The sequence below is a fragment of the Amborella trichopoda genome, chromosome 9 (genome assembly GCF_054954075.1).
Source record: "Amborella trichopoda isolate Santa Cruz 75 chromosome 9, AtrichopodaSantaCruz75HAP2 v2.0, whole genome shotgun sequence".
NCBI lineage: Eukaryota > Viridiplantae > Streptophyta > Magnoliopsida > Amborellales > Amborellaceae > Amborella > Amborella trichopoda.
Genome location: NC_142344.1, coordinates 55839040 through 55852135, shown reverse-complemented (window position 1 = coordinate 55852135; position 13096 = coordinate 55839040).

Below are 13096 nucleotides of genomic sequence, written 5' to 3'. Positions count from 1 at the left end.
GCTCATAGCCATAAGGGTTTATAGAGAGAAGAAGAAGGAAGAAGAAATAGGTTATGGGCTTCAAAACCCTAATGGAATAGGCGTTTTTTAGAGAGATGGAAGAGGCCCTAACTAATTTTTAGAGATAGAAAAGGAAGATGGGATGTTGATTTCGGATAGTTTGAAGAGGTTTTTCTCTCTGAATTGGGATAGTTTGAAGAGGGTTTTTCATTTTCTTATCTTGGAAAAATATGATAGTTTGAAGACGGTTTTTCATTTTCTTGAGAAAACAACAAGCAAAACCAAAGGATTAAGTTTGGGGAACTAATCTTATATATACAATTGCTTGCTCCTATAAATTTACAGTTTACACTATATTGTTTATCTTTGTTGTCACATAATTAAAAGCAACATATTGATTACTTGGTCTTGTAGTCACACTGGCTGCGTCTCATTCATTAGTAAAAGGCTATGTTTTGAGCTTTAATTTGTGCCATAAACAATATTTTCATAAAAACAATTATCACAAACAATCACAGAAATCTGCATGTATATGATTTCTTTACACAATGATTTACTTTACAAAATGATAAATAGTATTTCATTTACACAATAATTTTTCAAAATAACAACTGAAATCTACATCTATTTGTTTAAGTTTTTTTTAAAAAAATTCATACTATCAATATACAATTGTGGCTTTGAAGAACACAGTGGGGATAAAAGTTTCTTTTTTTTAAAAAAAAAATAATTTTTTTTTTTCAAAACCATCACAGTAGCAATGGCTGCAATACACAAAATAGGAAAAAAAAAAAAAAAAGATCTTTCAAAAAAAATATATAGGTCAAAAAGGATAGGATTTTTATGCCTGATTTATATTGTATTATGAAAAAAGCGCGTTTTAATCGGTTTTATGAAAACGATACAATTTGTTTTCGACCCTTTAAAAAAATCACCGTTTAAAACTGTTTCTATAAAAATGCCGAAGTTGGGAAAAAATCGCCGATTAAACGGCAATTTGCTAACTATGGTCTTGACCCCATTGGGTACTAGTTGGACCCTGACCTGACCCAACCTAGACAAGGGTTTGGTCCAGGTGTATACATGGAATATATATAAATCATATTTTAGATGTTTTATTATATATAAGGATTGTATACAGCCAAACCAGTTACCTCTGGTATAAGGAGGTCCCAAGTACTTATAACCATTTGATGTGAAATTTGATAGCCTGGATATGCCACAAAGTTTGAGAACATATTTTTTGAACTTTGATCTTGGTCGATAGAATATTGCAGCCACCCAGTTTCACATGCAATAAACAAGATTAATTGTGACCAATTTGTAGCAAATGTAAATAGTCTCATTGTATATGTTTGCTATATATAAATAGTATATTTCTATATATAATATATCGGGTCGGGCTGGGTTTAGTTGACCGGAGCCAAAACCAAACCCAAACACCCAATTTAGTAGGAGCTAAACCCAAACCAAAATAAAGTCGACCCATTAGATCAATTGCTCGACCAACCTGATCATCACTCCTTAATTCATGAACCACCACGTGGCCACTCTTAGAGCCGGCTATGGGCTGGTTTGCCCGTTGTTAAAAATGTAGGACATGGCAACAAACTGTGGCCCGAAGGCCGGGCTGGGGCCAGTGCCGGCCTGGTTTGTCACCGCCTAGCCCTCTTTTTTTATTGTTTTTTCTTAATTTGTTTTGCACTCATTTTTGCCGGGTTTGCACCGCCCAGGCCGGGCCCGTTACCGCCCTTAGAGCCCCTTGCACCGTTACCGCCTAGTAGTGACAAAATTTTTGGCAAGTACAATAGGCAAAGAGAGAGGCATGGAGGCGCTGTGCTTAATTGGAAATGCATGGACACATACTAACCACAACATGCAAAATCTGTCTTAATTATAGGAGTGGCAATGGACCCGGGACCCGACTGGTCCGGGTAAGGGTCCACGAATGGGATCCAGCTTTAGATTTGGGTCTTACCCGAACACTAATTGGGTTTGGGTCCATGTGGATCCAAGCCGAATAATATTATTATCTAATTTAACATAACATTTAAATATATTTAAATACTTATATTTTTTATTTTTGGTTCGAGTCCAATCGGTTCCAAGTTTGGGTTCAATAACTTCAAGTTTGGGTCCAGCCGGACCCTATCCGTTGCCACGCCTACTTATTTATCAACAATGCAAAGGCACACGTACCCCTGTATTTGAGGGAAAGTGTAACAATCCTAAACTTTTTTTTTTTTTTTTAATATATATATATATATATATATATATATATATATATATATATATATATATATATATATATATATATATATATATATATATATATATATATATATATATATATATATATATATATATATATATATATAATATTAATAGTATTAAAAGAAATAAATATAAATAAATAAACAAATATATAAAATAATAAGTATATATTAGTAATGATAATAATCATAATAATATTAATATACTGTTAGGATATTGTTGCTTTTATATTAACAACAAATAAACGATATTATTGTTAATATACTTACGGGTTCAATTTTATTTGGGTGGACCTTAGGTCCACCATCTCAAAGACTTTATATTAAACTCCTTAAAACAACACATTGAGGTGCCTTTTTTTTATTCCACATTCTCGCTCTCTTAAAACTAAAACCCATCAACGGGTTTCTCTCTCTCTTAAAGCTGAAACACCATCATCAGCAGGCTTTTCTTTTTTCCTCTCAAACAAAAACCCCATCAACAGGTTTCTCTCTCTCCCTCTAGCATGGTTAGGGTTTATGTTAAAGTAATGATACTTATGTGCTTTCTTTTACCGAAAAATATTCTTCATTCACATCGAGTTTTTGAAGAAAGTATCGATGTTTTTGTGTGGGATGAAACTGATGCTCCCCCAATTTCGGAGTTAATGTAAGTGACATCATCTTCTTGAAAAATAGACTGTTTTTAATAAATAGTGATATTTCCGTCCAAGATCTTTATTTTATAAGCTTTGTGTGTAAGTGACCTCATTGTCTCGAAAAATAATCCATTCTTTTTAAAAATAAAATGAAATAATTATTTCTACTTATTATCATGAATTTTAGGCGCGATAAATTTTATGCGCACGCGACCTCATTATCTTGAAAAATAATCTTTTTAATAAAATTGTGATATTTTATCTATGTTAGAAATTTTAAATGCTATAAATTCTTAGGAAAATAAATTTATTTATTTTTCTTGTCTATTGTTAGAAAATTTTAGATACTGTAAAATTATTAAAAATAAATGTGATATTTCTGCTGTTAGTAAAATTGTGAGAATTCTTTCTACTGTTTTTGAATATTTAGACATTGTAAATTTCATGTGCAAATGACTGCCTTATTATTTGAAAACTGATATTTTTGCATTTGATTATAGCATTGTCTGTGAAATGCTCATTTGTCAATTGATATCCCATAAATTGTGATAATTCCGTATTCTTGAATTTCTATAAGAGTTTTTCTATACATATTAAATTGGTAATTATGCTAGAATGTCTTTACGAACTGCTATCTTTCTAAATTTGAGCCCAAAATATTTGATTGGTTATTTTTGAAATGTTATTGAAAGTGAATGTTATTAATGGTTTCAGTGAGATTCATATTAATGATTTCAGTGATATGTTGAGTACATGATATTGCTGCTTTTGAATGCTTAAAGAGATTTAGAAATACTTTAAGTATGCAAGTGGACTCATCCGGTTCGCCGGTAAAGTATAAATGGACCTATCTGAGATGCCGGTAAGGATTAAGTGGACTCACCCGGTACGCCGGTGAGGTATAAGTGGACCTGCAGGGATTAAGTGGACCTATCTGAGACATCGATAAGGATTAAGTGGACCCATCAGGACGCTGATGGGGTATATAGGTGACCTACTTAGGACGCCAGTGGGGTATTTTGTGAAATCTTTTTAATTATGCATTGATGTTAAAATGTGATATGTATTTCAATTATTCGGATTATACTTAATTATGCAATTTTGAAAGTGAAACTATTAATGCATTCCTATTAATAGATCTCCTTTTTGAAAATATTGACATCTTTCAATCATGATTATTTTTAGGATTTTGATGATCACTTACTGAGTAGCCAAACTCATCAAATTATGGTAAACATTTTTTCAGGATAACTGCGGATTCATTTTGAGTGCTAGTCAAGATCAACCTTGAAAGATATTGTTGTTGTGCTAGCTTTCTTTATTTACTTTGTAAGACCTCGCCAGTGTAAATTTGTCCTATCAAGAGATGTATATATGTTTTGGACTGTCACATCTCAAGAATATCTGTATTGTAAATTCTTGGGGTGTGACAGAAAGCTTTTAACATGACATTTAAAATAGAGAAAATTACAAAAAACGCCAAGACTACACTTCTTATGTAACTTACCTCCAACCTAACTTTATCTCTCACTTTTTTCTGCAAATTACGCTTTCTATGCAAATACCCCTCCAAATCGAATAGTAATTTAAGATTCTTTCCAAAATTTAAGATCCTAAAAAAAATTTTAAACATGACTTTTTACAAAAGTGAACGTATTACAAATGAGGCATATAATCTTTTAAACTTTATAAAAAAGGCGAGTATAACACTATAACACACACGTCAAAAATTATATGAATTTTAATTAAGTTGTTTGTATGTGGTGTGCACATTCAGTTGTTTGTATGTGGTGTGCACACTTCTTGAAACACAATGATGCATTATCTTTATGCATACAACACATGCGAATATGTTTTTGTTTGGTCGTACATGCATACGGGAATGTTTTTGCATGTATGTTGTGTGTGGGTAAGAAAAAGTTACCATTACATAAGATGAATAGTAATTTATGTTAGGCTCCCAACCGTAAGATCTTGATCGGATGGTTGAAAATACATGTTATTATTTAAATTTTATTATTTTCTTATAAATTGGATCAAGATGAAATTTTAAAAGTGTATACATATTGAGGTGCACAAAAAAAACATAAAACATACATCGTCGTAGAAAATGTGGGGTTAATTTGGTCATTTTAAAATTTAAAAATATATTTTTATATTTTTTTGTAGTGTGTGATGGCGTCTAGTAGATACATGTAAAAGTTCATATTAATATAATTCGTAGAAGAAATATTAAAATTTAAATAATAACAAGTATTTTCAACCAATCAAGATTTAATGGCTGGGAGCATAAACTAAACTACAATTCTAAAAATTGGATGGTCTCTTTGCAATCCTTGAATTTATTTTTCAGTTAACTATAGAGTGTATATGATTTTTTTTCCTCTTATTGTGAGGTCAAGTGGCTTATATCCCCAAAATTTGGGTCCAACAAATACTCGCATACACGTCTTTACCTGCATGCGAATCTTACACTCTTGCATAAGCATAAAATCGTTTAGCGAATTTAATTCTTAGAACATTTACTCTCTCCTCTTCGCTGTCCGATCGAATATGAATGGTGATGATTGCATGAAATTATTTCAATAATTTATTCTACAAATCAGATTGAGCTCAAATTTTGAGCATGTATCACGTGTACACAAGAGAAGTGCACATAAAGAGAGATATATTGTTTGCACCATATTATTGTCAAACAATTTTTTGACAAAACAGAGAGAAAGCTATTCAAGATACTTCCCATAGAGAGGATTATAATCAAGAATGATGAGATTTTCCACAGCATCCAAGAACTTTGGTGCATAAGCCTTGTGTGCAGGATGAGCAATAAACTCATCCAAACCATTATCCTCAAATAATTAATCAGGAATACATGTGTGAACCGTTGCCTCCTCATCCCTTCTTGGGCGATTCCCCTGGGGACCAAAATAATATACAATCTTAAATAACAGAAATTGCAATTATATCTCTCTCCCTCACTTTTTGCCAAAAAAGAAAAAACAAAAAGAAAAAAAATAGAATCCTCTAAGATGAATCTTAAACAAAAAGAAATCGTTATTATATCTCTCTCCCTCAATTTATGCAAAAAAAAAAAAAAAAAACTCTATTTCATCTAACCAAAATTGGCAATGTAAAATTTCTATGGTCTGGGGGGGAATAAAGTGCAAGTTGGCCCATGGGCTAAACACTTTGAAAAGATTTTTACCACAAAATGTTCTCATCAATATTCATTCATCAAGTAACCAATTTTAAAGAAAGAAAAAGAAATTATTTTTTGCTATGAAAACCTTAGATAATCTAACAAATGGAAAGTGCACAAATTTTGGAGGGGAAACCGATTTGAAGAATTTTTCATAGCACACTAAATTCGAGTTCTAGAACACTAAAAAAAATCATTAACCAATCCCTTACCTTTAGACCAACCAATATAGTATTGGCCATGGGACCATGTAGAAAATTTCCAAAAATAAATATTTCCCCATGTAAATGGGGATACCCTCTCTCTCTCTCATTAGAGATATCCTTCATGCACTAGGATGCAAAACAAATGGGATATCCTCCCCCTCTCTCTCTCCTACACATTGGAGATACCCTTTATGCATTCCAAAAGATGCAAAATAAATGGAATATCCTCTCCACCTATCTCTCTCATCAACTTCTAAGGCTCTCTCAACAAATTTTCCCTTGTACATGAAAGAATAGAGAACAATGACATATAAATAGTTGAAAATCACAATTTTTTAGAAAATCACAAAAAATGAAAATCACGACTCGGGAAGCAGCACACCCATGCAGGTTCCACTGAAATACCAGGAATCGCCCTTGTTTAGAGAGAACCGGGTGATTCCCAACAGTGAATCGCCGAGTCAAGCCGGTTCCCAATAGTAAAACACGGGCTGCATAGTATTCTTCACGGGATTTATGGTTTTTTGTCATTTTTTTTTATCATTTTTCATCTTTTTCAGTTTTATAATCGAATCTTTCAATCTTTACTTTAATCTTTTCAGCCATTTCAGTCAATAAATTGTAGTAGAAATCATCGATTTTGATCACAAATATTTGGTTATGTGAATAACAAAGCGTGAGTTTGAGGGATCCGCCATTTATTTTATTTCAAGTAAAATAGGGCATTATTTTTTGTAAAATCTGAGGTTTATTGATCTTAAGAGTGTTGTTTAGAAGTTATTGTTCATAATTTGTGAGTATTTTAGACGATTAAATATCATATTTGAATTGAACCCACGAGTGTAGGAAAAACAGGTAAGAACCACGATTTTTTTTTTTTTTTTTACACCATTCTATCAATTTTATTCAACCTTTTGCAAGTAATGTATTAATATTATAGGATTCCTTATAGTGTTTTTTATCATCACATATATTCAATTTGATCTGATTTATTCAATTTAAGGTTGATTTTCACAAAAAAATGACTGATGTATGTGAAGAACTGCGTTTTTTTTTTTTTTTTTTCGCACCATTCAATCGATATTACTCAATTATTTACAAATAATGTGTTAAATTTATAGGGTTTTGATTCCCTATAGTATTGTTTATCATCACATGTATTCAATTTGATCTGATTTATTCAATTTGAGCTTGATTTTTAAGAAAAAATGACTAATGTCAGTGAAGAACTGCGGTTTTTTTTTTTTTTTTCTCCGCCATTCAATCGATTTTACTCGATTATTTGCAAATAGTGTGTTAATTTTATAGGGTTTTGATTCTTTATAGTGTTGTTTATCAATACATGTATTCAATTAGATTTTGATTTATTCAGTTTGAGCTTGATTTTTGATATGGAATGACTGATGTCAGGTGGGTCTGTGAAGAACTACGTTTTTTTTTTTTTCCTCCATTCAATCTATTTTATTCAATTTTTTGATAATAATGTGTTAATAATACAGGGCTTTGATTCCTTATAGTGTTGTTTATCAAAACATGGATTCAATTTGATGAAATTTATTCGATTTGAAGCAAATTTTCGAGTTTGAATGACTGATGTCAAGTGGGTCTATGAAGAACTGTGTTTTTTTAAAAAAACATTTGATGATCGATTCATTCTACAAATTGTGATTTTCTAAAAAATTGTGAAAATCGTGACCAGGTTTTGATTATCAAGACGAATTAAATTTTATTTTTAATTTTTATTGTTAAATTTTTAATGTAAAAAATTGTACGCTGATAAATTATTGATGCAAAAAAATACACGTTAAATTTTTTAATTCAAAACTGTATTTTTAAATTTTAATGCATAAAATGTATGTATATGATTGATAAAGATTTTCGATTTTGAGTCACGGTTTTGTGAAGAACAGTTACGGTTTTTCTTTTTTTTTTTCGCTAAACTACAAATATGAGAAGAATTAAAGTACTATTATGAATTATTTTTGAGGGTTTTTTAAGGTAATACTGTAATTCAATTAATTTTGGGTACAATATCATCAAAAAAATAAAAAGAAAAATAATAATATAAAGGAAAAGAAGAATGGCATAAAAAAAATAAAAATGAGGAAAAAAATATCATAACAAAAGGAAACAAAGAGTTTTATTTTTATCTTTCAAAAAAAATAAAAGGAAAAAATAATATCATCAAAAAAATAAAAGAAAAAAGTAAAATAAAAGATAATGAAACAAGCACTTCTTGTCAAAAAACAATTTATCCTCTAAAAATAAAATAAAAGGAAGAAAATAATATCATCAAAAAAAAAATAAAAAAAAATAAAAGATAATACAATAATTTGAGATTTTAGTGGCCATTTTTTATCGATTTAATCCATTCTTTATTGTAGTCCATATATGATTATATATTTATCCATGATGATTCTATGATTTTTCTTTTATGTAATACAAATTTAATGGTTAACATAAATTTAAACAGAGAAAGAATATCTCAATATTTGTAAATTGATGAAAAAAATGAAATAATAATGCAGTAACCCCATTTCTTATTAGATTCCTAAAAAACAACATTTATAATGAATTTTAATAATTTTTTCAGATTTTTTTTAAGGATTAATCTTACCGATTCGGTTGATTCTCGATCCAGATCGCCGATTCATCAATCCAAATAGATTTTTGAGGTGCTCGATCTAGATCACTGATCTGTTTTTTAAACCGCCGGTCACAACTCTTAATTTGCAGGGACATTTTCCGGCTCTATACTCCTGGGGCTCGATTTTTATTTCAATACTTGTATAATGCACCTACTTCGCAAGTCTCATTAAAAGGTTATATAAATAACTTCAAACTGATAGCAATGATATGAAAATAATATAGTGAATGAGCATATGACTATGTCTCTTTTTAAATTATGTCATTAAATATTAATAAACATATGCGAGTAATTTCTGTATGTCATATTTAAATGTAACAAATAAAATTTGACATAACAAATTAAGTAATATCAAGAAAATATTATTGAGATCATAATTAATAAAAATCATAACTATATTTAGTAGTATGCTAAACTATTTTAACTTATGTAATTTTTATTATTATAATTCTAAATAATATTCGTTATCTTAAAATTATATAATACTGATAATTAAAATTATTATTAATTACCATCATCATCATTTTTATAGTTATTTAAGTATTGATATATTTAATTAGGATTCTACTTATCTGTATAATAATTATAATAATATTACAATTATATTCTTAGTATCATTAATAGTATTTATATAAATCATGATTGTTAGCTTATAATAGTTATTAATACAAATGATTATTAAAATTAAAATAATTAATTATAAATATTTAAATAATTATAAATAGACATGAGGGAGTACCATTGAAAATGTGCAACCTCACATGTGGTTTATATGAGGTTACAACCTTAAACAATCCAATTAAGGCGCACCACCATGTACTTTTGGTTTAAAAAATTCTTTGGATTATCTAAAAATCCATTTTCATATTTAATTATAAAATTTTAAACTCCAATCATATTTAAAAATTTTTGCAAGATGCACTATTTTTGGGACTCAAAATCTTTTTTTTTCATATTCAGACATGCCAATGTCCATATTAGTGGTCCACAAACCAGATCGGTGCCCCAGATTGGGCACTCCAAAAACCCATATGGATCGGTGAATTGGCGATTCGGATCAGGAATAGACCAAATCGGTCGGATTGAGCATTAAAAAAAATCCAGAAAATTATTAAAATTCATTATAAATGTTGTCTTTTAAGAATCTAATAAGAAATGAGGGTACTATATTATTAACTTTCATTTTTTCATCAATTTGTGAATCTTAATATGTTCTTTCCCTATATAAATTTATATTAACCATTAAATTTACATCACATAAAAGAAAAATCATAAAATTATCATAGATAAAGTATATAATTATTCATGGACTACAATAAAGAGTAGACTAAATCGATGAAAAAATGACCACTAAAATCTCGAATTGGCAGAAAACCCTATTCTGCTAAAAAAACCCAAATTATTACAACCTAACTAACTATAATATTATATACTGAAATTAAAATTTTTAGTTTATATTTTATAATTATTTTATTATACAAATAATAATAAATCCAAAATATTTTATAATATTATCTAATTTAAAATGTATTATTGACAACTGTAAGAAAATTAGCACATTACATGATTTTTAATGTAAAAATTAATAAATAAAATAAAATATTTGGTTATCAATGTAGAAATTATTAAAATGTGTACCGATTTTCGAAATAACATTCTAATTTTTCAAAAATTTAATTTTTTAGGTTTCTAGAATTTAGTAAAAGTGATTGTTAGTAGAAAGAGACAGATTTCAAATAGAATAAACGTTTTATTTTTCAACTTTTTTATGCCTTTTATATTGTTTACAACAAAAATAATTTATATCGCTTGGGACATCAAGGAAGAAATTACAACAAAAGAATTACATAGCACCCAAGGCAAGAGGATACGACCTTGGGAGGTCAAGGAAGAAATTGAACGTGATAACCGTCAATGCCACCTCGCCGCATGTAATATCATATGTTTTTTTAATAGTACATATTCAAATTCGATCTTCTTTTAATGATGTTTGTGGGAATTAACCCACATCGAAGGATCGGTATTGAATTTTCCTCTATAAATAACAATGTAAAAACGTGTAAAGTACATGCGTGAAGTCGCTGAGGCAGCCCAACGTGTAAGGTACCACGTGTGATCATGACACCGCGGGTGTGAGATTGTGCCACATGTAGAATCGAAGATTGGGTGATGTCAGAGCTGCCGGTTTATGATGTCATCGGGCCCGCTCAGAACCGCCTGGTTCTCTCTAGACACACGCGGTTTCGTGCATTTTGTTGGAACCGGTACGAGGGTGCCGATTCCCAAGTCAAACCGGGTGAGTCCGACTCGCCGACTTTTCAAACACTGGTCCAGATTATCAATTCCAATGGATTTTGAGGTACATATGTAATTCTACATTTTAAGGTTGCAAACTTATATATAAAATTTTTCATTTTACTTATAAGTAATTAGTGACGAGTCATGCTCTATGTTACATACATATGGACATGGGTGTATATTTATGACATAGAACGAGTGTCAGAACTTTGAACCCCAAAAAATGACATCTAAACACGATATGTCCGTACAATATACAAGTATCTATATAAATGCGTACCTCTATATATACATATATTACAATATATATGTAGTTCACTTATGCATTTACACGTATAATAATTCATGTCATAAAACAATAGTAAAGCATTCAAAAATAAAAGTAATTAATTGATAGTCCAAAAAAAATTACTTTGGGAATCTGAATTTTATTCATTGAAATTTCTTACACACCAATCCAAAGTAGCATCGTAACAATATGGAAAAAAGCTACAAAGTATTAACTAATTATTTATTCAAAATGTAGCACCCTTATTGTGTGGTTATTAAAAAGAGTCCTAATGCATTCATTCATTCCAAATACAAGTTTTCAAAACTAGTAAAAATCAATAGGTAGCATAAGACAAAGTACAATACAATTCATGTTATTTATGGTAAAAAAGATAGAACAAAAAAGATTTTACATAGCACAAAGCACAACGAAAATGGAAGAGACTTATCAAAAAAGAAAAAAAAATGGAAGAGAGAAAAGTTAAAGAAGAGAGATGAATATACAGTGTTCTACAACTTGGAGAAGAAGAAACCAATGGTCTATAGGCTTCGAGAGGGGGAAGCCATTGTTCTTGGCTTATAAATGGAGTTTCATAGTAGCTGAAATAAATTGTATTTTTTATTTAACATGTGTCCACCCTTAACTTTGTATTAATAATGCAGTATAGTTATAGATATAACTTCCATACCCACTTTCTCGTTTTTATTTATTATAGCTTTCTGTATCTAAAATTAGTCGGCTCTGATGCATTGAGATTTAATTATTTTAGTGCATTAGACCAGATAAAATGTCGATCTTCTATTTTCGAGTATTTGTAGGATAAATTTGCCTGTGGAACCCTTTTTAATCCGTATGAAGCAAATAATGTCATGAAGTAATACTTTCATCATGCCTATAACTCTTGTCTTTATAAGTCATCAATAAACGTAAAAAATATAACTCAAAATGGAGAGTCTCCTTTATAAATAGGGAAATTATCGTAAATATACTTTTTGAAAATTATTAACTTCATAATATTAAGAATGAATCATGCATCATGAATACCTCTTGCTAACACCCTAATGGAAAATTGTTTCATGCGGGCTGGACCACATTTCTACATATGCGGTCCAGAAGTGTAAAGCATCCATCTTAAAGATGAATGCAAATATGTGGTTCATCTAAAAACAATTGAAACTAACGGTCCAAATGTTTTCTTAATAAAATTATTATTTTTAATTTTTAAAAATTATTTGTTTTGTCATATTCATGATCTCCATATTAGAGATTTATATCTTTAAAATTTGTCAAAAAATCCATCTCTATAATAAATTTATTAAGGAGCCCGCATGTTGACCGTATCGCTACTCTAATTGTGAGTAGACAAAGAAAACATACTAATTCTGACAATGCCGTGGTACCAACCCACAAAAGGGGACAAAAAAAATGGTGAGGAAGGACGGTGCACCTACTGGGTTCACGTGCCAAATGGGGTGAACATACGCAACCCACCACCTAGAATTAATAATTACTAGTTACCCACACGTGCTCCACACATATTTGAGTTTCTATAAGGTGTAAGATT